The sequence below is a fragment of the Bos mutus genome, chromosome 3 (genome assembly GCF_027580195.1).
Source record: "Bos mutus isolate GX-2022 chromosome 3, NWIPB_WYAK_1.1, whole genome shotgun sequence".
NCBI lineage: Eukaryota > Metazoa > Chordata > Mammalia > Artiodactyla > Bovidae > Bos > Bos mutus.
The window spans coordinates 78,046,824-78,072,870 of record NC_091619.1 but is presented as its reverse complement, the minus strand read 5'-3'; the positions used below and the strand labels follow the sequence as shown (position 1 = coordinate 78,072,870).

Sequence of the window (26,047 nt, the reverse complement as noted above, 5' to 3'; positions counted from 1 at the left end):
AATGGCAACCCATTCCAGCACTCTTGCCTGGAAAATCACGTGGATGGAGGAGCCTGGTGGGCAACACTCCGTGGGGTCGCAAAGAGTTGGACACAACTGAGCGACTAACACACACACATATGGTGTTAAAGGGGGCTTCCTTGGTAGCTCAGATGGTAAAGAATCTGTCTGCCGTGCTGAAGACCTGGGTTCAACCCCTGGGTCAGGAAGATCCTCTGGAGGAAGAAACGACATCCCACTCCACTGTTTTTGCCTGGAGAATTCCATGGACAGAGGAGCCTGGGAAGCTACAGTCTGTGGGATTGCACAGAGTCATACATGACTGAATCAACTTAGCATGCTTGCATGGAGTTAAGGAAAGCTTTTCGGAGGATATTTCTGAGCTGAATTTTGACAAGTCAGTTTAACTAAGAGGTGAGGAGAGGTGGATGTTTACATGAAATACCTGGAATCCCTCCTCCAGGGCTTATTTGAAGTCCATGGGATCCTTGCTTTTGTGACTTGATCACACCTTGTATATTATCATTTTAGACCTCATTCACCCTGTAAATATTGTTGTTCAGCCGCTAAGTCATGTCCAACTCTTTGTGACCCCATGGACTGCAGCACACCAGGCTTCCTTGTCCTTCACTGTCTCCTGCAGTTTGCTCAAATTCATGTTCATTGAGTCAGTGATGCTGTCTAACCATCTCATCCTCTGCTGCCCCCTTGTCCTTTTGCTTTCAATCTTTCCCAGCTCAGGGTCTTTTCTAGCAAGTCTACTCTTCACATCAGGTGGTCAAAGTATTGAAGCTTCAGCATCAGTCCTTTCAATGAATATTCAGGATTGAGTTCCTGTAAGATTAATTGGTTTGATCTCCTTGCAGTCCAAGGGACTTTCAAGGGTCTTCTCCAACACCACAATTTGAAAGCACCAATTCTTCAGCGCTCAGCCTTCTTTATGGTCAAACTCTCACATCCATTCATGACTGCTGGAAAAACCATTGCTTTGACTATACGGACCTTTGTCGGCAAAGTGATATCTCTGCTTTTTATTTTATTTTATTTTATTCTGCTTTTTAATACACTAAGTTTGTCCTAGCTTTCCTTCCAAGGAGCAAGCATCTTTTCATTTCAAGGCTGCAGTCACTGTTCACAGTGATTTTGGAGCTCAAGAAAAGAAAATCGGTCCTTTCTTCCACTTTTTCCACTTCTATTTGCCATGAAGTGATGGGATTAGATGCCATGATCTTTGTTTTTTGAATGTTGAGTTTCAAGCCAGCTTTTTCAATCTCCTGTTTTACCCTTTTTTATTATGCATATTATCATTCTATTATACATACTCTTTTAATTATACATATTATCAAAGGAAAGGGTTGTTATTCTTGCTTCATATCACCTTTTCCAGTTTCCATTACTGTGCTTACCTTTAAGATCCATACACATATGGTACCAGGAAACTTTTAATCTTCTGTTTCTAACTTCCTGAAACTCAATTCCTGGGTCAGTGACGGCAACTGATCTTGAAACTAGAGTAAATTGGCTCTAGACGATTAGCTATAAATACAATCATTATTGAAGGGCATGAAGAATTGCACATTTAACAATCTACCAAGTAAATTATTAAATCATTTCATATTATGCTAGTCTTCTCTTTAGCACTGTGTGTGGTCCATGTTGTGAAAAGACTTAAGACTTGGAAATTGTTTTTTTGTTTTTTTTTTAAGTTTTAGCATGCTTTCACAGTGAATCAGATATATCAACTGTGTATTGTCTTTTTAGTGAACTAGATATATGTACAAATATATATTTTTAAAATATATTTTAAATCAGGTAATAGAGGCTTCAGATTACTCTGCCTTTTCCCCTCCATCACTTGATGTTTGGTTCTGATTGGCCTTTAAGACATAGTACAAAAGGTCTCATTTGTAGACCTTCATGCAGTCCCAATTAGATGGCTGATGTTATATTTTAACAGCCTCACTTCCAAGTTCCAAGGGTTCTTGTACTGGTTAAACGACAGGTCTGGCAGCAAGCATCTCTTCCTTGGCCAGAGAGACTGATAGTATTGAAATAATGCAAAGTCACTCCTGCTCATCAAATTCCCAAGAAGCTAGAAATCAACTGTTTTCCATTCTAAAGCATTTTTTAATTGACCAGCAACCTGTGAGCCTGGCACTTTGTAATTCTTGTGACTTGATCATTGTAACTGACATTTGCAGTGGGTCAAGCACGCACATTCTCTGTGCAGCACGCTCAGTTGCTCAGTCATGTCTGACTCTTCGAGACCCCATGGACTGTAGCCCGCCAGGCTCCTCCGTCCATGGGATTCTCCAGGCAAGAATGCTGGAGTGGGTTGCCCTGCCCTCCTCCAGGGGATCTTCCCAACCCAGGGATCAAACCCAGGTCCTGTATTACAGACAGATTCTTTACTGTCTGAGCCACCAGGGAAGCCCATGCACGTTGTCTAGTCCACACACAAATCTGGAGCAGTTGTAAGTAATATCTCCTTTTATAAATAAAGAAATGGCATCAGATAGGTTGAGCTACTTGCCTTACATCAGACAGTCAAATAGAGAAGCTAGCATTCAAACTTGAGACTGCATGGCTGGGGTTTAAACTTTCCATTGTGTCCTGCTGCCTTGCAGGTGCTCCAGTAGCTAGTGAATATCTACTTTGTCTTAGAAATGTCACATTGGGCAGGAGTGGCAGGGAATCTGCAGCTTAGCTCTCCACAAGTCCACTGAGATTGAGCAGACCCTTTAATGGTGAGCTGGAGATACATGGTTTGTTGCTGTTACTACTCTGTCCCTAAAACATAAAAAAAAAAAATTCTAAAATAGGAAACACCGACTTCCTCTTTTCTCCCATAAAAATGGGCCAAAAGAGGTCTAAAATAGAAACCATATGTATTTGTGAGTAGGCAGAAATTGTTTCTCATCATAATGGTAAGACTTCTGGAATAATACTTGTACTTTTTAACTTATTATAGTCCCTTAAAAAATGTTTCTGTGCCTGAGTTAGGTAGGGGGAGGTATGCACAAGTGTCTTTGAGGCGTTTACTGTCAAGGATTCAAGGTCGAGGTTCCATGTTACATTCTCATGAGTCATGGTGGGTGTATGTGGGTGAAGTGTTGAGGTCATGAACATCGTTGAGGGAGGGTGTTATTCAGATATAACTTTCTCCCTTTCTCCCATAATGCTTTTCACACTTCAGTTAATCTCTCATAGTCTGTTTGCAGCCCCATCATTTCTATGAAGCTTTTCCACAGCTGTTGTAGCTATATGTCATTTTCTAATCTGGAATTTCTCCCATACCCATCTGTACCTCTAACACGGCATTCATGATCACCTCCCTGTAAGATGATCCATTTCATAACTTAAGTTACAGTCTTTCACCATCTGAAGAGGAAATTCATTAGCTTTAGTTTAGCTCAACAGAAGTTTTGAAATCCTACTAGGGCAGGAAAGAAAAACAACTGAGATAACTGTACACCTTATTTGTTATATAAGTACTATGAAGCAAATATAATAGTGCAGTGACAGAGTGACTGGGAAGACGACTTCAGAATGTGAAGTCGGAGGAGGCCTGTCTGAACAGATGATGTATAAGCTGAGCTCTGAACGTGAGCGTGGCAGCCAGGTATGTGAAGACTTGGGCAGAAGGATGAACATGTGACAAATTGTAATATAGGAGTGAGCTTTCCATCAGTGGAGAAGAGAGGAGACAGGTGTCTCAGGAGTATCATGAGTGCAGAGGAGACGGCAGAAGTGGCTGGAAAGGTGTAGGGTGGCCAGAAATTAGGACTTCATTATAACTGGATGCAAGGCAATGGATTTTTTTTTTTTTTTTAGCTTTATTGAGATATAGCTTTCATATAGTAAAGTTTATCCTTTTATAGTGCATAAGTCAGTGCTTTTTTTTAATAGAGTTGTGAAACCATCATGCATGTATGCTCAGTTGTGTCTGACCCTTTGCGACCCCATGGACTGTAGCCTGCCAGGATACTCTGTCCATGGGATTATCCAGACCAGAATACTGGAGTGGGTTGCTGTTTCCCCCTCCAGGGGATCTTTCCCACCCGGTGTCCTGCATCTTCCTGCTTTGGCAAGTGGATTCTATACCACTGGGCCACCTGGGAAGCCCTGTGCAACCACTATATAATTACAAAACATTTTCATTACCCCAGAAAGCAACCCTGCACCTATTAGCAGTCATTCCCCATTCCCCTCCTCCCTCTAGCTCCTAGTAATCACTAACCTACTTTTTGTTTATATGGATTTGCCTTTTTTGATCTTTCATATAAGTTGACTCATATAATACATAATTTTCTTTTGCAGCTGACTGTTTTAACTTTGCATGCTTTTGAGATTCAACTATATGGTAATATGTGTCAGTACTTCATTTCTTTTGCCTAATAGTACTCTATTAGATGGCTATACCACACTTTATTTTTTCATTCTTTGATGGACACTTGGGTCATTTCCTGCTATGAACATCACTATACACATTTTTGTGTGGACATGTTTTCATCTCCCTTGGGTGTATACCTAGAAGTCAAATTGCTAAGTCATGTGGTAACACTGTTTAACATTTAGAGGAACTGCCAAACTATTTTCTAAAGCAGCTTCGTCATTTACACATACCCATCACCAAAGAATGAGTTTTCCAATGACTGTTTCCTTGTCAAGTCTCGTTATTGTCTTTTTCTTTTAGCCTCCCCAGTGGGTGTGAAGTGGTATCTCATTGTGGTTTTGAATTGCATTTCCCTAAAAAAAGGCAATGCCAAAGAATGCTCAAACTACCGCACAATTGCACTCATCTCACATGCTAGTAAAGTAATGCTCAAAATTCTCCAAGCCAGGCTTCAGCAATACATGAACCGTGAACTTCCAGATGTTCAAGTTGGTTTTAGAAAAGGCAGAGGAACCAGAGATCAAATTGCCAACATCCACTGGATCATCGAAAAAAGCAAGAGAGTTCCAGAAAAACATCTATTTCTGCTTTATTGACTATGCCAAAGCCTTTGACTGTGTGGATCACAAGAAACTGTGGAAAATTCTGAAAAAGATGGGAATATCAGACCACCTGACCTGCCTCTTGAGAAACCTATATGCAGGTCAGAAGCAACAGTTAGAACTGGACATGGAACAACAGACTGGTTCCAAATAGGAAAAGGAGTACGTCAAGGCTGTATATTGTCACCCTGCTTATTTAACTTCTATGCAGAGTACATCATGAGAAATGCTGGGCTGGAAGAAGCACAAGCTGGAATCAAGATTGCCGGGAGAAATATCAATAACTTCAGATATGCAGATGACACCACCCTTATGGCAGAAAGTGAAGAGGAACTCAAAAGCCTCTTGATGAAAGTGAAAGTGGAGAGTGAAAAAGTTGGCTTAAAGCTCAACATTCAGAAAATGAAGATCATGGTATCTGGTCCCATCACTTCATGGGAAATAGATGGGGAAACAGTGGAAACGGTGTCAGACTTTATTTTTGAGGGCTCCAAAATCACTGCAGATGGTGACTGCAGCCATGAAATTAAAAGACGCTTACTCCTTGGAAGGAAAGTTATGACCAACCTAGATAGCATGTTCAAAAGCAGAGATATTACTTTGCCAACAAAGGTCCATCTAGTCAAGGCTATGGTTTTTCCAGTAGTCATGTATGGATGTGAGAGTTGGACTATAAAGAAAGCTGAGTGCTGAAGGCTTGATGCTTTTGAACTGTGGTGTTGGAGAAGACTCTTGAGAGTCCTTTGGACTGCAAGGAGATCCAAGCAGTCCATCCTAAAGGAGACCAGTCCTGGGTGTTCATTGGAAGGACTGATGCTGAGGCTGAAACTCCAATACTTTGACCACCTCATGAGAAGAGTTGACTCATTGGAAAAGACCCTGATGCTGGGATGGAAAAGACCCTGATGCTGGGAGGGATTGGGGGCAGGAGATGACAGAGGATGAGATGGCTAGATGGCATCACCGACTTGATGCACATGAGTTGGGTGAACTCCGGGAGTTGGTGATGGACAGGGAGGCCTGGCGTGCTGCGATTCATAGAGTCGCAGAGTTGGACATGATTGAGCAACTGAACTGAAGGACTAATGATGTCGAACATTTTTTTCCCGTGTCCTTTTGACCATTTGTATGTTTTCTTTGGAGAGAAATGTCTATTTAAATCCTTTGACTGTTTTAAGATTGGCTCATTTGTCCTTTATTGTTGAATTCTTTATATATTTTGGATATAAGTCCCTTATTAGATATGTAATTTGCATATATTGTCTCCCAGTCTGTGAATTGTCTGTTTATATCTTTTTGACCATGTTGCACGGCTTGTGAGACTTTAGTTCCTCAACCAGGGATTGAACCTGGGCCCTTGGCAGTGAAAGTGCCGAGTTCTAACCACTGGACCACTAGGGAATTCCCTGTGAATTGTCTTTTTACTCTCTTCAGGGTGTCTGTGGAAAGTTTTTAATTTTGATGAAGTCCAATTATCTGTTTTTTTTTTTCTTCTTTTGCTGTTTGTGTTTTTAGTGATGTGGCTAAGACACCTTCACCTAATCTAAGGTGAAGCCATTGTTTTTAAATAGGAAATTGACAGTTTGATTCACATTTTTGATAGGTCATTCAGGCTGTTTGTAAACTGGCTTGGATGGTTCTAGAGTGAAACTTCCAAGGTCAGTTAAGAGGTTGTTATGGTATCAGACAAATGGTTAGACTTTAAACTTCAGTAAGCACTTGTTATGGAGAAGGCAATGGCACCCCACTCCACTACTCTTGCCTGGAAAATTCCATGGATGGAGGAGCCTGGTGGGCTGCCGTCTTCACTTTCACTTTTCACTTTCCTGCATTGGAGAAGGAAATGGCAACCCACTCCAGTGTTCTTGCCTGGAGAATCCGAGGGATGGGGGAGCCTCGTGGGTTGCCGTCTATGGGGTCGCACAGAGTCGGACACGACTGAAGCGACTTAGCAGCAGCAGTAGCAGCAGCAGCAAGCACTTGTTAAATCAAGATATTCCAATGGCATCTTGTTATTAGGAATAAAAAAATGGTCTCCACCTTTAAGAAATTCACAAGGTAAAACATACAGCAAATTAATTGTTTTATCAGGGAGATTATACTGAATACTATAAAAAGGCATGAAAATTTTATTATAAGAACAGTGGAGGGAGTTCATTTTTTTATCACCAGTATCTAACACAGGCAGTGTGTAATAGTTGTTTGTTACACTTTGGGATGACAGAGTAACTGAAAGCTATGGGAGAGATGGCATTACAGCTGGGCCTTTACAGATGGGTTAGGTACTGGCAGGTGGAAAAATGGGAGCAGGGTGTTTTGTTTAACTTTTCAGCTTTTTCATCACACCATGCAGCATGTGGGATCTTAGTTCTCTGATGGGGAATTGAACCCATATCCCCTCCATTGGAAGAGCAGAGTCTTAACCACCAGACCTCCAGGGAAGTCCTGAGAAGGGTGTTTTTGAAGGATCATGTCTGGGAGTAGGTGACTAAAATTAAGGGTATTTTGATTAAAACCTAGAGTTGGGGATTATAGGCAATAGGCTGGAAATATTCCTGGTGGAGGCGGGAGATGGGCTGTCTGTATAATCCCAGATGGAGTTTGTAAATAGGAAAACTATGGGGAGTGCCTTCCTCAAATTCCTTTAGTGGTGTGACTGTGACCAGTGGACTGGTGGGAAGGAAGTGGAGCACAGCCAGGGTCGTGTCACCACGGTTTAGACCATAGTGGGAAGTTTAGAAGTAGTTTAGAAATAGTGGGAAGAAGTGTTTGGGAGAAGTTGAAGTGGTGACATTAGATGTGACTGTATGGGAATGGTGGGCAAGGCCAGATCCAAATGCAGCCCTTTGAAGTTTGAAACCAGCGATTGTCAGGGACAGCGGTCCCATTTAACAGAGGGGTGCAGTCCATACCTGTGGGAAGTTCCAGTTGACATGAACCCTTGTGGGTTTGGTGTAGCAAGTGGCTGGCACTGAAGCTGGCCCCATGGCATAGTGGAAATACTGTTGAGCTTTGGAGTCATGCATACCTCGGGCTCAACGTCTTACTGACTTTGTAAATTTGGGGGAAGTTAATGAACCTGATTTCCTCCTTTGTAAGAATCCTATTTCACAGGGCTTTGGGGAGGGTCAGAGGAGGTTATTTATGTCAAATACCTGGCAAATAAGAGGAGTCTCTGGTTTGTTCTCCTCCTCTCTGGAGTTACATATTTTCATTTCATTTAAAATCTTCCTCAGTGAATGTGGTGCTTTGAATGGAATCAGTGACATAATCCAGTGGTGTTTAGGGGATGTGTTTGGGTGTGTGTGTGAGTGTGTGTGAGTGTATGTGTGTGTTCACCACTCAACCATTCTCTGTTCTGCAGAGGTTGTAAGCATTTGCTCATTGTTTTAATTGTGTTGTCCTATTTTCCTTTGAATTTGTCTTATTTCTGTTTTTTTTTTTTTAATTTATTTATTTGGCTGATTGGGTCTTTGTTGTGGTACTCAGAAGCTTTGGTTGTGGCGTCTAATTGTGTGACAGGGGCTCCTGAGCTCTTGGACTAAAGTAGTTACGGCCTGCGGGCTTAGTTGCTCTGAGATGTGCTGGATCTGGATCAGGGATCAAACCCACGTACCTTGCATTGCAAGGGCAGATTCTTAACCACTGGACCATAAGGGAAACCCCTTGTTTCCACTCTTATCCAAACGAAGCTACTTATGTGTGTACCTCTTTTGGAAGGCAGGGAAAATTTCTTTTTAAAAATTGTGTCATCATTAAAAGGACAGTTTTCTTTCTTTCTTCTTTCTTTTTTTAAAGGCAGAATAAGGTTTGTTTTTATTGAATGTGTGATTTATGCAATTGCTGAGGCTACTATGTACAGAGAAGAGGGGGAGAACTTTATTTCTTGGTCGTTTCCTCCTTGGGTAGAATCTTGATGATTTCCTCCTTGGCCTGAAGCTGCTCTTATTGGTGCTTGAGGTCTTCCTTGGTCTTAGACCTACAGGCCTTAGCCTGGTCTGCCAGAAGCTTCTTGCGAGCTTTGTCTGCCTTCACCTTGTAGATATATTCCATGATATATATATATATATTCCATGGATATATATCCAGCTTGTGGATATAATCCACTTGTTTTTGAGCATGTTACCCTTCACCTTCAGGTACAGGCTGCGATACACGTGGTGGTTAGTCTTCCTAGATTCATGGTATCTTCTGAGCAGCCAGGCAGTTCTCATCCTCTGCTTTCAGGTTACTTTTCGGGCGTTCGAGCGTTGGCAGTACCCTTTCACTTATCTATGCCCATATGCCTGCCCTTCCAGCGAGCCAAGGTGTTTTTCCACCATTGAGTCCAAGAAGTCATAGGCTTCCAGGTGATCAGCCCATCTTTGATTGGCTTCTGGATCTGCTGATGGAAATTGGCCTTGGTGACTTTATTAGTCTCCTTGGGGTCCAACCAGACCATTTTGCCACAGCAGAGGGACCCTGGGGGCAAGCCTCTTCTGAAGCCTCAACATACTCATGGCTGTGGCCACAGCAGTGAAAGGAAAATAACAGTTGTCTTAACTTTACCTCTTTATCTGATAGGTTAGATTTTCTCAAGGTCTTCTAATAAACAGAGTAACTGACATAACTGAAATTCAACTTTTGCTTTGCTTGGTTTTCCTAAATTTTAACACAGATGCTTCTGTATTTTTCTTCTACATGACCCCTATAGGTCTTGGTAAAAATAGCCAATGTAGTTTGTAGGAGAGCTATAAAATTTTGATTGCATGTATGAGTAGTTTCCCAGTTTTCTTAAATGGTAACTATAAATACCATCTCAGGACATAATTTAGTTTTTCAAAGAGGGAGATTGACTTTCAACTTGCATTACTTCATTGGCTTAGCTTTAAAAAAAAAAATCAAGAGTGCAGCTTGGAATAAGATGAAAGTGCAAAACCTTTTCATTGAACTCAGTTTTGTTTCAGTTTTCTAGGGTTCTTAGGAGCTAAACACTACGCATAACAATGACTGTGTTAAGTTTAATTATTTGTTCCATTTCTTAACATCTTAGAATTGGAAGGGATTTTAAGTCCTTCTGTCCACGTGGCCATTCTGTGTCAGATCCCTTCTACAGCTGCTGACAGCCAACTTGCCTCCTCTGGAGGCAGGCTCTTTCATTGCTGGACAGGTCTAATTGTTGGAAGATTTTTTTTCCCCCTCATACTGAGATGAAAGCCAACTCCTTGAAACTGTCATCTATAAACTGTCATCCACTTATCCAACTTCAGTCTTTTGTTGTCACATAAATTAAATCTACTAGCTCTTCAGATAATTGAAAATAGTTGCTAGGCACCACTTCTCTGACTTAAGTTGTCTTTTTTTTCCCCCCAAGAAAAATAGCCCTTGTTCCCCCAGCCATTCTTCCCATGATATCATTTCTAGGTTCTTTTGCAGCCTGATTTCACTATGGCCCTTTTAATCTGCAGTGGCCATCCCTCCTGACAGCTAGCTAAATGTGGCAGGATCATTGCACCTAAGTTACCAGAAAGCCAGGTTCACCTCTTGGTGGATGTTGAGCCAATAGACACAACCAAGCCAAAGTACTGTAGAGTGAAGGACTTATTATTACTTGCAGCAAGTACTTTGTGATCTTTCTCAAAGCAGCATACCCAAACAGCAAAATCAGGGAAGTTTAAGCTAAGGCTACATGCATATTCATGAAGGGGCTTGAGCCAGGAGAGTTCAGCCTAGAATTGGGGCAAAGGTCAACAATCTTAGTCTTGGTTGATTGAAGTCTGGAGGGCAGCATCCTTATCCTGTCTTCCATCTGGGTTGGGGTCTTAGTTCCAACAGAACTGAAAGATATATTATTATGTGTATCCTTTGAGGAGTAACTAGGACTCTTACTTTATCACTGAACTGTTGTTTGACTGCCTTTTCTCTATTCTAGCATTCCTTTGTTCCCTTAAGATCATTATTGAGACCTGTTCAAGGGCAAGCATCCTGATCAGGGTTAGATCACAAAATGTTCTTAGGCCAAAATGCGTTCTCATGTCAAGAAAGCCATTCCTGGTTCTCTTTCTCCGGGGACCTCCTACCCTATCTGCTTACAGTTATAGTGGATTTACTTCTATATTCTACTTCCTAAATGAATACATTATTTGGGAGTATTTCTGAACATCGTCCTGCAATGCAGTGTAGCTCATGTAGCCTCATAAAGCTGACAGTATTTGAAGATTAGCGCGAAGACCTAAGTTCAGACACCAGCTACTCCAGACTATTCAGCTCTGTAGTGCTGTCCTTGAGTGATCTTGCTTTCTTGGTTCCCTTTGAGAATTAGGGACAAATTAGAAAGATTCCAGGAGAAATTCTGGATGGAATTAATCAGCCTAAATATTGCAGGACACAGATCAGCAATGAACAACTCATGACTGAATTTACCCAGATTGTCATTAATTATAGCTTATTTGGATTGTTTCCTACATATTATTTTATGAAACCCGGAATTGTAGCAACTTAGGTTACCAAAGGAGAGATGAGACCAAATCAATTGAAAAATCAGAGCTTGGAGCAAAGTTTTATTGCAGGGTCAAGCAAGGAGACCAGTGGCTTGTGCTCAAAACCCCGTGAACTCCCTGATGGCTTTTGAGGAAGAGTTTCTATAGATAAAATTTGGGGTGAGGGTTACAGGATGTGTGACTTTTCTTCTGATTTATTGGTGGTGAGGTAACAGAGTGGTGCTCCAAAATTACCACCCCCTCCCTGAGTGGAGTCTTAGTTCCTACAGAAGAACTCAAACATACTCTTATGTATTCCCTTGAGGAGGAGCCAGGATGCTGCTTTAATCACTGTACTGTTTCTTGTTTCTTCCTCCTTTGTTTCTGCATCCCTTATTTCCCTGATTGGTAGTTGTTTGAATCTGCCCTTTAGATCTCTGGGAAGGTTTAGGAAGGAGGCTGAAGCCTTTATCCTTTAAATAAGAAATGGAGGTGACTTCACTGGGCTTCCCTTGTGGCTCAGCTGGTAAATAATCTGCCTGCAATGCAGGAGACCTGGGTTCAATCCCTGGGTTGGTAAGATCCCCTGGAAAAGGGAAAGGCTACCCACTCCAGTATTCTGGCCTGGAGAATTCCATGGACTGTATAGTTCATGGTGTCAGAAAGAGTTGGACATGACTCAGCGACTTTCACTTTCACTGGGGGTTTAGTGGCTAAGATTCTGAGCTCCCAATGCAGGGTGCCCAGGTTTGATCCCTGGTCAGGGAACTAGATCCCACATGCTGCAACTAAAGATCCCACAGGATGCAATGAAGATCAAAGATCCTGTGTGCTGCAACTAACCAAATTAATAAATAAAAGAAATAGGGGACCCAGAAAGACTTTGTGTCCAGCGGGGCCCCACAGGATCCTGATCAGTTTCACCCATGCCAGATACTTTAGTGATGGAAAGCTCTGAGAGTTGCCTTTAATAAGAGTTTGTGCTATGACCCACATAGCTGGGTTTGGAGTCTGACTTGGCCATGAACTGTAGGAATTTGGGCAAAGCATCAATGGCTAACCTTTTTGTGTTTATTCATTTATAAATGAGAGTCATGATAGAGCTGCCTCATCAAGTTTCCTTGTGTGAAATAAGTTAATATGTTTTGGCAGGGCTGAGGCTAAGTTTAAAAGAGCGAGCAAGGCACCCTCCTTAAGTAAAAAATTTAAAGGGCTGCCAAAAAAATCAGTCATCAAGATAAATAGTTTAATGGAGTAAAATAAGCCAAATGTCAACATTTTAAAAATTATTGTTTTAAAGATCTGTTTTTATTTATTAATGGCTGGTGCTGGGTCTTCGTTGCTGCATGTGGGCTTTCTTTAGTTGCTGCGAGCAGGGGGCCACTCTCCAGTTGCGGTGCTCAGGCTTCTCACGGTAGTGGCTCCTCTTGCGGAGCGTGGGCTCTAGGGCTCATGGCCTTCAGGAGTTTCGGCACGTGGGCTCAGCAGTTGTGGCTTCCAGGCTCTGGAGCACAGGCTCAATAGTTGTGTTGCATGGGCCCAGTTGCTCCTTGTCATGTGGGATCCTCCTGGATCAGGGACTGAACCTGTGACCCCTGTATTGGCAGGCAAATTCTTCACCATTGAGCTACCAGGGAAGTGCCAAAATACCAACGTTTTAAATAGAGACCAAATCTTAAAGGACTGAGGTTGGGGTGAAGTGAGTAACAGTGAGTTGTACAAGTGCAGGATTGGATCCTGTCTTTATTTAAAATTTTTATAATTCTTCATCATGGATTTTTTTGCCTTGAGAAGTGAAATATTTCCTGCCGTTATCAGTAAACAAAGGATGTCACAGTCATCAGCAATTGCAGACACCACGGATGGTGAGCTGGTGAGCCCTGTGGAACCAGGAAGAAGAGAATACCTGCCATCTAGCAGCCATCAGACTGTAGCTGCTCCTTATGTTGAGCACTGAAGAAACTCAGGATGGGACGACACAGGATATAGGCCCCAGATAGATTCCTTCATATCAAAGGAATGATTTCAGTGAGCCAGGACTTTTGTATTTTTCTATACATAGGAAAGTGCAAAATTCCTTAACTTGGGATATCTGGTTTTCTTTAATCAATGATAATCATTTGATGTTCAATCTACCTGCCCTTTGTTTTAAAACTCTACCTGGCTCCTCCCCTCACCTCCTTAGTGGTTCTCCAGGGTTACTTGAGATGCTGTCTCCTAGACTTGAAATACTAAAAATTCTCTTAACTCTTAAGTTGTGAATATCTTTTAAATCCATAGCCTTAATTTTGATATTTTAAAACATTGGATAATATTTAAAAATATTATTTATCCTGGTTACTAGAGCTTGTTTTCTTTTATATCCTCTCCAATTTTTGGCCCAAAGTGAGTGCCTCACTAATCTCACTCCGGTTGCAGACAGATGTGTTGTGTGTTGTTTGTAATTATCATGGGGATGTTAGTCTTGTGAAGGAAATGCGTTCTAAAAGCCTCATGTAAGGATTTCTTTGCCCAGCATAGATGTTTCTGTTAGGTTATCTCAGAGTGCCAGTCCAAATCTTATCAAGGTCAGCTTTAGGTTTTGAAACGTTGTGTTTCAAATACTGCTAAAGTTCACAGCTAGAGAATTAAAAATGCATGTACTGAGCTTATGTCTAGAAGAATCTAGCCAAACCAAATAGCACTGCAACATTGCTTCTCCTCGATGGTGGGGATTGTGAAAGATGGACACAGATGGTGGCTGAGCCAGAGCTGGAACTACTGTTAGTTGGCAAGAGATATTCTAAGTGACAGAAGCCAGACCACACTGGGGATTAGGAAGTGGTGTTTCTAGAAGTTAAATTATGATCATAGAATCTTTCTTTAATTCTGGTTCTTCTCCAATTTGCCTTTAGTTATACAGACCTGATTATAAGCATGGAAATCTTTTTCATAGTTAATGACCAGTGAAAGGCAAAAAAAAAAAACTACAGAATCTGATGTTTTAAAGCTTTCTTCTCGAAAGTCCAGGTGTCACCCCGGCAAGGCAAATTGTTAGGGCACTACTCTGTTGCAGTGGTCTTTTCCTCTTTCCTTCATTCCTTTCTTCTACAGATTCATCCAGTGTTGCTTTCCGGACAAAGTAAGAGACATAGTTCTTCTTAAAAGGTGGTCCAGTGGTTAAGAATCTGCCTACCTATGTAGGGGACATAGGTTTGATCCCTGGTCTGGGAAGATGCCACATGCCTCAACTACTGTGCCCAAGTGCCCTTGAGCCCATGCTCTGCAACAAGAGAAGCCAGTGAAGTGAGAAGCCCGAGTAGTAGTGCCACCTGCTGCAACTAGAGAAAGCCCGTGCACAGCAATGGAGACCTCGTGTACCCCCCTCAGAAAAAGTCACGGAAACGGGATGTTGTTGATGCTTTGCATACAATATGTAAAGCTAAATAAACTAGTAACCACCATAGCAGTTGTCATTGGCTTTCATTAGGTTTAAATTTACCTGCAGGTTTTATCATTTTGGTTTTAGATTCCAAAAAGGTGGAATCCAATTGTTGTAGTAGAATGAATTAAAAACATAACTTCATTTTGTTGACTGCTGCCAGACAATGCTGCCTTGCCATGGCAAGGTGGATCTACTGCATGAATTTGATCACTTATAGAGACTCCAGGTGTTTTTTGGCTTAGGGTTAGAAAAAGAAAAAAAGAATGGGAAATTCTTGTCTTGAGTGTATGTCACCTTCTTTGTACCAGTTTTTAGAGAACCGCTGTGGCAGCTGCTAAACTATACATGTCTGCTTTGTTTTCCTTCTTTCATTTAGCAGGTGGGAAAAGTGAGAAAGTTTAAAACTGAGTGTAACATTGTATATCTGGTGGAGCATTCAAATCTCATGTATATGCATATCTAGCAGAAAAAGATGTAGAGACTTGAGTGTAGAATAAGTGTAGAGGTTGAAATCACTAGTATGTTAGTGGCACTTTGATTTATAAGGGGGACATCCTCAGATATCCAGGAACTCTTCTTGAAATAGAGGCAACTCTGGGAATAATTATCTTAGCCTGAAAGCCATCCCTTGCTTTAATGTGCAAAGTTTAATGTTTCCCGTTGGGTAATTTATCAGCTCGTTTTCAAATTAGTTAGTGAGGTAAGACTTCTAGAGCCAGAGGATGAAATCCAATGCTTTCTTCTCTTGATTACTTCTGCTTTTGGGCAAGTTCAGACTAAGCTCTAAACAGATTTGCAAACCGCAAATCCTGGTCGTTAGCGTTGAGTCATTGCGATGGTGACCTGGGGGTGACTGTGACACGCTGTCACAGTCAGGGTGCTGGGTGACACTGGGGAACAGTCTGTGGCACTTGACCAGTACTCCAGCATTATCTGTTGAATTTGGAGGACTCAGGTTCCCATCCTGTGCCCTTGATAGCTCAGTTGGTAAAGAATCCACCTGCAATTCAGGAGACCCCAGTTCAATCCCTGGGTTGGGAAGATCCGCTGGAGAAGGGAAAGGCTACCCACTTCAGTATTCTGGCCTAGAGAATTCCATGGGCTGTATAGTTCATGGGGTCATAAAGAGTCAGACACGACTCGGCGACTTTCACTTTTAAATTCCCATCACCTGCTCAGTGGGTACACAGCGCTTCACTCCACCACCTACAGTTCTGACCATTCTCTAATCGCTCTTTGTTTAAGATTAGACTCAGTTTATTTGAAAAAAGTATTTATGTATCTGGCTGCAGCAAGTTTGAGTTGCAGCAGGGATCTTCTGTCTTCTTTGTAGCATGCAGGATCTTTAGTTGCAGCATGTGAACACTTAGTTGGAGCATACGGGATCTAGTTCCCTGACCAGGGATTGAACCTGGGTCCCCTGAATTGGTAGCATGGTGTCTTAGCCACTGGACTGCCAGGGAAGTCCCAGTATTTCATTCTTTTTAACGGCTTAGTAATATTCTGTGTGTGTGTGTGTGTGTGTGTGTGTGTATGTGTATGTATATGTATCACCCACATTTTCTTTATCCGTTCATCTACTGATGGACATTTAGGTTGTTTCCATATCTTGGCTGTTGAACTGCAGTGAAGATTGTTGGTGTCTAGTTGCTGAGTCATCTACTTTTTTTGCAACCCCATGGACTGTAACCTGACAGCCTTCTCTGTCCATGGCATTTTTCAGGCAAGAATACTGGGTGTGGGTTGCTATTTCCTTCTCCAGGGGACCTTCTCAACCAAGGGATCAAACCCGCATATCTTGTGTCTCTTGCATTGGCAGGCAGATTCTTTACCACCAAGCCCACTGGGAAGTCCCACAGTGTATGAAAAGCTACATAAATCTTTTCAAGTTGGTGTTTTCATTTTCTTTGGATAAATACCCTGAGTGGAATTGCTGGATCATATGGTAATTCTTTTCTTTTCTTTTATTTATTTATTTTTGGCTGTGCTGAGTCTTCATTGCTGAGCACTGGCTTTCTCTGCTTGGGAAAGTGGGGGCTACTCTATAGTTGCGGTGTGTGGGTTTCTCCTTGTCTTGGCTTCTCTTGTTGTGGAGCGTGGAATTAGCTGCTCTGTGGCATGTAGAATCTTCCCAGACCAGGTTTCGAACCTGTGTCCCCTGCATTAGCAGATGGATTCTCTACCACTGGACCACCCAGGGAAGTCCCAGGTGATTCTATTTTTGATTTTTTGCAGAACCTCTGTACTGTTTTTAATATGGTTGCCCTCTGGTATTATTATTATTGTTGTCCCTGCTGGTGTTAAAGGATGATGGCATATCTGCCTTCTCAGTGGACCATATACCCCACTGGGAGCCCTAGAGGGAAAGAGGTGCCATCAGCTGTTTCCCTCATTTTCTTTTCCTTTGTTTGCAGGACTGTCTGCTACCAGCCCTGGGAGGCTGGTGAACGTGCACATCATCAGTGTTCTTGGAGTAGTTCTCCATCAGAGTATTGCCAGAAAGCTATGGCAGAGGGAGGGAGACGAGGGAGAGAGAGAGGACCCTTCCCCCCACCCCCACCGTGGGCAGCAGTAGCAATCCCTCCTGTTTGAGCAGATGGCTCTGGAGGAAACAGCAGCTTCCCTTGTGCAGATCTGCAGCCAAGATCCTGCACAGAGAGGCAGCTGACAAGGTGCCTGGCACAGCCAGATCCATATCCAGGCCTTCTGCAATGGGAAGGAATTCCTTTTATCTTCTTTAAAAGTGAAAATCCCCTCTGTCCTCTGCGTGGAGCTAATAGTTGGGTTGTGGTCAGGTCACAAGGGAGGCAGGGAAAATCTAGACAGCTTGTGAGATATAATGTATGATCCTGCTCCTTGGGGCTGGAAGTGCCTGTATCGTGGATGCCAAGGCAGACTTGCGGCACTTGAGGAGATGGCTGAACACTCTGGGTCTAAAACTCAGCCTTGATTTTGGCAAACCTCACAGATTACTTGCCTTTTCCCATTTGTTCCCTTGCCCAGATTCTGTTGCCTTCATCCCAGTCTGCTTTTTCTCCTGCTGCTTATGTAAGGCGGCATGTGGTCCTTCACCAGATGTTCATGGTGCGTCTATAAATGCATGTGTTCCTATTCTGGGTCAAGAAAATATTCCAAAATTTTTTTGGCTTAATGAAATTTACAGTGTCTTTTTCCTTTCATGATTTATTTAAAAGTCTTAAAATGAAGTCACTGTGTAGTTTTATTCTTTGAATTGGTATGTGGGGGGTCACATAATTAATCTGCTGATGGGATGAGAAAGCTTAAGGATATTCTTTGTGCTTAGACATTCGATCACCTTCTTTCTCAGTTATGCGAGCCCCTCCCCTACCCAAAGTCGTGGCTTTTGTCCATGCATATTTTTATCTTGACTATTATAGAAAACACACCCACTGCCAACACATTTCTGGACCTAGGGTACAAAATTAGACTAAGTGAATGTAAATATCCAGTCTGGCTAGAGAGGTAAAAAGAAAAGAGGCCTAACAAAGCATTTGCCCTTATTCCCAGGCACATGGATCAGGCCTGAGTTCTGGTCCAGACCCCACTTGTCATAGAATGGGTATAGTGGTCAACACCTTAGCGGTGCGTGAAGGCAGGGAGACTCTCCTTCGTCTCACCTGTCCTCACTTCAAAAGTAGAGTCTAGGTGGGTGAAAGGATCCTGCTGTGGTTTCAGATGTGCTAAGTAGCCTGAAAGCCCAAGTCAAAAGCCAGGAATACTTATACCTGCACTCATCTCACATGCTAGCCAAGTAATGCTCAAAATTCTCTAAGCCAGGCCTCAACAGTACACGAACCCAGAACTACCAGATGTTCAAACTGGATTTAGAAAAGGCAGAGGAACCAGAGATCAAATTGACAACATCCATTGGATCATAGAAAAGCAAGAGAGTTCGAGAAAAACATCTAATTCTGCTTCACTGACTACGCTAAAGCCTTTGACTGTGTGGATCACAACAAACTGGAAAATTCTTAAAGAGATAATACCAGACCATCTTACCTGTCTCCTGAGAAATCTGTATGCAGGTCAAGAAGCAATAGTTAGAACCTGACATGGAACAATGGACTGCTTCCAAATTGGGAAAGGAGTACGTAAAGGCTGTATATTGTCACCTTTCTTGTTTAACTTATATGCAGAGTACATCATGCAAAGTGCTGGGCTGCATGAAGCACAAGCTGGAATCAAGATTGCTGGGAGAAATATCAACCTCAGATATGCTGATGACACCACCTTTATGGCAGAAAGCGAAGAGGAACTAAAGAGCCCCTTGATAAAAGTGAAAGAGGAGAGTGAAAAAGCTGGTTTAAAACTCAACATTCAAAAAACAGAGATCATGGCATCCAGTCCCATCACTTCATGGCAAATAGATTGGGAAATAATGGAAACAGTGGCAGACTTTATTTTTTTGGTCTCCAAAATCACTGCAGATGGTGATTGCAGCCATGAAATTAAGATACTTGCTCCTTGGAAGAAAAGCTATGACCAACCTAGACAGCATATTAAGAAGCAGAGACATTACTTTGCAGACAGAGGTCTGTCTAGTCAAAGCTACGGTTTTTCCAGTAGTCATGTATGTGGATGTGAGAGCTGGACCATAGAGAAAGAAAGCTGAGCACAGAAGAATTGATGCTTTTGAACTGTGGTGTTGGAGAAGACTCCTGAGAGTCCCTTGGACTGCAAGGAGATCAATCCAGTCAATCCTAAGGGAAATCAACTCTGAACATTCACTGGAAGGATTGACGCTGAAGCTCCAATACTTTGGCCACCTGTAGTTGGTGATGGACAGGGAAGCCTGGCGTGCTGCAGTCCTTGGGGTTGCAAAGAGTTGGACACGACTGAGCGAATGAGCTGAACTGAGGTATACAAAATTGAAATTCTGCCTCTGAGATTACAGAGAAGAGTTCACCTCCCTCACGCAAATGAGAAAACTTGAGGCTGCAATCAGTGAAGGACATTGATGTGTTCAGGCCATGGGCAGTGACTTGAAGGCGAACTTAAGAGAGTCAAGACTCCAGATTCCCACTCTTGTAATTCATTGCATCATGTTGGCTCTTTGCTTCATTATGAAGCCAGTTCTGTGTTTTTAAAAGGATATATTGTCTCTTGATTAAAACTATAGATATTAGTAATAAATCAACTGAATGATCTCATTTAAATGTGGAATCTAAGAAACAAACAGAACAAAAAAACCTTGAGCTCATAGATACAGAGAACAGATTGGTGATTGCCAGAGGTGGGGGTTTAGCCTATCAAAAAGTTCAAACTAAAGTATGAGAGCCCTTGGGATGCACATATAGTGTGGTGGTTATATTTAAAATATTTTATTACGTATTTGAAAATTGCCAAGAGAATAGATTTTTTTTCCCCCTCAAAAGTAATTCATTTGTTTATTGGATTTCTGTTTTATCTTCTTTTTTTTTGGGTCATGTTTTGCAGCATGTGGAATTTTAGTTACCAGCCAGGGATTGAACCCATGCCCCCTGCATTGAGAACACAGAGTCTTAACCACTGGACTGCCAGGGACGTCCCTGGTTTTCTATTTTGAATATAGAAATATTTATGTGTGTACACACTAATGAAAATGGATCTTAAATATTCTCTTCATAAGAAAACAGTTTGTGACTATGCATGTTGACAGATGTTAACTGGGTTTATTGTGGCAATCATTTCTCAATATATACAAATATCAAATCATTATGTTGTAGACCAGAAACTAATGTTATGTGAGTTAGAGCTCAATAGAAAAAAAGAAATCACACTATAAATTCTTTCATTTTAATCTCAGAATTAGTGGTAAAGAGAAACATTTGTACTTTATATTTGGGTTCAAATCTAAAAAGAAGAAATAATTTTTTTTGCTATTAACCTCCTTTTAACCTTGAGAGTAGTGATTGATCATATAAATCACAAGTAATTTTCAAATATTTAGTCAAATAATTTTCACCACAATTTCCTTTGGTTAAAACACCAATAATAATAATGACCTTGTGCTGTGCTAAGTTGCAGCCTGCCAGGTTCCTCTGTCCATGAGATTCTTCAGGCAAGAATACTGGAGTGGGTTGCCATGCCCTCTCCAGGAGATCTTCCCGACCCAGGGACTGAACCCATGTCTCCTGCGGCTTCCTCTTTGTAGGCAGATTCTTATTGCTGAGCCACCGGGGAGGCCCCAGTAATGACCCCATGATGAGCTAAACATTTTATCCTGAGACTAAATAGCAGAGGAAAGGTTTGGAAGACAGGAGTGCTTTGTGTGAAGTTAGGAGAGATGTGGTCAGTGATTTGATCCCAGGGGGAACTTAGTCTGATGATGTCCAAAGGAACAAAGAGTGGATAGAATAAAGTCTTCATAGTTTCAAAATTTGCATTGTCTTACATTAAATAGGTTATATATTTATCTCTGGTACCTTTTTTTTTTCCTGCCTTGCTGTGTTGCTTGTGCGATCTTAGTTCCCTGACCAGGGATTGAACCTGAGGCCTCAGCAATCAAAGTGTGGAGTCCTAACCACCGAACCACCAGGGAATTTCCTCTGGTCTTCTTTAGTCTTGCTTTACAATTCCTAATATCTTGTGATTTATCAGGAAACCATTGGGTAGAACCTAACTTGTGACACATAGACACCCAGAAGAGGAGATAGCTCAGAGAGACAGCAGGTTTTTGATAGTGGAGCCTAGTACAAACTCTGATTTGGGGTGACTTCCAAGCAAGCACCTGCATGTTAGTTTGGAAATGATAAGTTGTTTCCTTAACACTAAACTCTCCGCTTATTCTGTTAGATATTTTGGAGTTACACTCTCAGAATCTTTAAGAGGTGACTCATGCACCTCTTGTGGGTGTTGGAGAATGTCAGGTGGCTTCGGGAGGGGCAGGCATCCACTTGCAGGAACAGATCCTTTGTTGTGAAGAGCTCGTTTGGGATCCAAAGACAACCTGTGGTGATGATCTTTCTGCACCAGCCTGAATAGACTGAAGCAATCATCGTGAGACCCATTAACAAACTACACTGTGTCCATTTATAATGGTTTGCTCATTAATCCAGTAATTTATTTTATTCAATTATTCAAGGCTTGCCAAAGAATTAGAAAAGATAATATTTAAAGGAAATATTTCTCTACATAATTCTTACTATGATTAAGAAGGTCTTTCTAAACCTTAATTGCCTTAAAGTGTTGACTTTATCAGGACTGCTGAACAATATGATAGATATAAGATATTGTGGGTGTAGTGATAATAACGGAGAAGGCGATGGCACCCCACTCCAGTACTCTTGCCTGGAATATCCCATGGACAGAGGAGCCTGGTGGGCTGCAGTCCATGGGGTCGCTAAGAGTCGGACACGACTGAGCGATTTCACTTTCATGCATTGGAGAAGGAAATGGCAACCCACTCCAGTGTTCTTGCCTGGAGAATCCCAGGGACGGGGGAGCCTGGTGGGCTGCCGTCTATGGGGTTGCACAGAGTTGGACACAACTGAAGTGACTTAGCAGCAGCAGTGATAATAAAGTTCATCTAATCTGTAGGACCTTAGTGGTAGAAGGATGGAGATTTTAAAGATAGGGTAGCTCTTGATCTCAAGTAGAGTGGCTCTTGCTGTTGTTAAGTCCCTAAGTGTTGTCCGACTCTGCGATCCTGTGGACTGTAACCTGCCAAGCTTTCTGCCCATGACATTTTTCCAGGTGAGAATACTGGAGTGGGTTACCAGTTCCTCCTCCAGGGTATCTTCCCGACCCAAGGATTGAACCTGTGTGTCCTGCATTGCCAGGCAGATTGTTTACTACTGAGCTACCTGGGAATCCCGTAATGTGTGGCCTCAAGGGGATTATAATCTGGTGTGGAGGATTTCTGAGCAGCCTCCAATGAGCACAATGAATGACGTGTAGGTAGATGTGCAACCGCATATAGTGGTACAGGCTGTGAAACTGCATAGGGAGCGGGAGGGTGCTTGGCTGGGGAGTGTTGGGGGTGGGCTTACAGTCCAGCTTGGGTTCTGTCCACCGAGCTGTGTTCCCTGGCTTACAGCTGAGTCAGCTTTGAGAAATGGGCATCTTCCAAAGGCAATGTCTTTTTTCCTAATGTCTGAAGACACATCATGTACAAGCTTCAGCCCAGGTGCTGGTGGAGGACAGCAGAGAGCATTATTCCTTTGAAGGGAGTAGGAAGTACATGGCTGTGAGGTGCTGGTACATGAAGTCCTTGAAAGGTGACTCTTCAGGCAACCTCTGTCAGCCCTTCAAAGCTCAGTTCTAGGGAGGCACGTGTTCTGGGACCTAAGGTCAGAGGGCGGTGGCCACCTGTGTGTCCCTGTGTGTCTCAGGCACATGCCTGTCAGCACTGTCTTTCTCTCCGGTCTCGCCCTTTCCCCCACTGAGTCTGTGGACTGCTTGAGGGAAGACGTTGAGGGAAGGATCTGTGTGGGAGGTCAGGGTTGAGGAATAGTTCCAGGTGGATCAGAAAGATTTTGATTGCCATCCTGAGGAGTTTCCACATCATCCTGTAGGCCAGGGAATGCATTCTTGGTGTTTGAGAAAGAAACGACTTGTGCCAACTATGTTTTCTTTTTTTTTGGAAAGCCTCTCTGAGAGTTGTGTAGACATGGATCAGAGGAGAGAAGGGGCCATGTGGAGAGTTTGGAGGTATAGGGTTGCAGTGTGCTTAAGAGCTTGGTAGGAAATAGCTGCACAGAAATAGTTGCTGTAAGTTTTTATTTAGTTGAAGACATGTATTTCCCACAGGGCATACAATCACCATTAAGGTATGTATATCCTACACACACACAGACACACACACACAGACACACACACATAGACACACACACACACAGACACACACACACGCTTCCCAGGTGCCGCTAGTGGTGAGGAACCTGCCTGCCTAATGCAGGGGACATAAGAGGCATGGGTTTGATCCCTGGGTCAGGAAGATCCCCTGGAGGAGGGCATGGCAACCAACTTCAGTACTCTTGCCTGGAGAATCCCATGGATAGAGGAACTGGCAGGCTACGGTCCATAGGGTCTCAAAGAGTCAGACAAGACTGAAGTGACTTAGCATGCATGCGTATATGACAGAAATGCATGCTCCTGTCCCTTTTGTTAGGGATTTGCTTCACCCTTCCAGGAGAATGGACTCTAACATCCAAAGTGCCATTATTCAAGGAAACGCTCTCAAACGCTGAGAGAGAGTGTAGTAAAGTGGTTAAGGAAATGGAGGCTACTTGAGTTTGAGTCCTGGCTCTGTTACTTATTATTAGCTGAGTTACTTTCGGAGAATTACTTACTCTTTCTGTATTTCAGTTTCAGATCAGATCAGATCAGATCAGTTGCTGAGTCGTGTCTGACTCTTTGCGACCCCATGAATCGCAGCACGCCAGGCCTCCCTGTCCATCACCAACTCCCGGAGTTCACTCAGACTCATACTTGTTTGCAAAATGGGGGAAATACTAGCATTGACCTCATAGATATTTGTGAGGATTAAATGGGTTCATGTGTATAAACTGCTTAGGATGACACCTGGCATGTAGGAACATATATTGATTATCTCTGTGTCCTTGAATGGAATTTGCAAAGTGGCATTCTTCCAAGTCCTTTATACATACATATTAATCACATACAATTTTTAGCACATTCCTATGTGGTAATATTTCCATTTTATAGATGAAGAAGTGGATGTACAAACATACAAAGTGACCAAGTTGTAAAACCTTTAAGTGGGGTGCCAGAATGTGAACCAAGGCAGTCTAGTTTCAAAGTACGTGTTCTTGACTGTGACATTAGGTTCAGAATTGCCTTCACAGCCACAAATAGCAGGTGTCAGGGAGTGATTTAGTCTTTTTGGTGTGAAGGGAGGGAAAGTCTGGCTTTGAGCAAGGCCACTTGACAGATGGATCCTGGACATCTGAAATGAGTCGTTTAAGTGCCTAAGTTTCTTAAATTCAGAAGTTTCTCCCGTAATTTCTGCCTCCTCAGCCTTTGATATCAATTTCTTAACCAAACTTTTTTCTCTTTAAAAACTTATTTTGCTATTAGGAGAAGTTTATCAACGTGGTATCAAGGATTAACAGTTCATAGAATAAAGTTTTTCTTTATCTTATTTTTTCCAAGTAACCGCTTCAGTACCAAAATGTTCTTCCAAGTGAGTGGGCAGGGGATTAAGAACTTCTATGCAGAATCACAAAGCTATAGTTCATTTTTGAATATTCCTTGTAGTGTGCCCTGACCTGCCTCTTGAGAAACCTGTACGCAGGTCAGGAAGCAACAGTTAGAACTGGATATGGAACAACAGACTGGTTCCAAATTGGGAAAGGAGTACATCAAGGCTGTATATTGTCACCCTGTTTATTTAATTTATATGCAGAGTATATCATGAGAAATGCTGGGCTGGATGAAGCACTAGCTGGAGTCAAGATTGCTGGGAGAAATATCAATAACCTCAGATATACAGATGATACCACCCTTATGGCAGAAAGTGAAGAAGAACTAAAGAGCCTCTTGATGAAAGTGAAAGAGGAGAGTGAAAAAGTTGGCTTAAAGCTCAACATTCAAAAACCCAAGATCATGGCATCTGGTCCCATTACTTCATGGGAAATAGATGTGGAAACAGTGTCAGACTTTATTTTTTGGGGGCTCCAAACTCACTGCAGATGGTGATTGCAGCCATGAAATGAAAAGACACTTACTCCTTGGAAGGAAAGTTATGACCAACCTAGACAGTATATTAAAAAGCAGAGACATTACTTTGTCAACTAAGATCCGTAAGGCTATGGTTTTTCTAGTAGTCATGTATGGATGTGAGAGTTGGAATATAAGGAAAGCTGAGTGCAGAAGAATTGATGCTTTTGAACTGTGGTGTTGGAGACTCTTGAGAGTCCCTTGGCCTGCAAGGAGATCCAACCAGTCCATCCTAAAGGAGATCCGTCCCTGGTGTTCATTGGAAGGACTGATGCTGAGGCTGAAACTCCAATACTTTGGCCACCTGATGCGAGGAGCTGACTCATTTGAAAAGACCCTGATGCTGGGAAAGATTGAGGGCAGGAGGGGAAGGGGACGACAGAGGATGAGATGGTTGGATGGCATCACTGACTCAGTGGGCAAGAGTTTGGGTAAACTCTGGCAGTTGGTGATGGACAGGGAGGCCTGGCGTGCTGTATTTCAT

The 26,047-nt window shown here is 42.4% G+C and overlaps 1 protein-coding gene, 1 non-coding gene and 1 pseudogene across 3 annotated transcripts in view; 1 reads left to right on the top strand and 2 right to left on the bottom strand.

Moving 5' to 3' along the window:
* AK4 (adenylate kinase 4) overlaps positions 1 to 26,047 on the top strand; it is a 96,229-nt gene that overhangs the window by 10,873 nt on the left and 59,309 nt on the right. The gene's annotated exons all lie outside the window — the stretch shown is intronic.
* TRNAE-UUC (transfer RNA glutamic acid (anticodon UUC)) lies at positions 6,327 to 6,399 on the bottom strand. Its single transcript has one exon. It is a non-coding gene; the product is annotated as a tRNA-Glu (tRNA).
* LOC102268083 (large ribosomal subunit protein eL19-like) lies at positions 8,878 to 9,627 on the bottom strand (annotated as a pseudogene).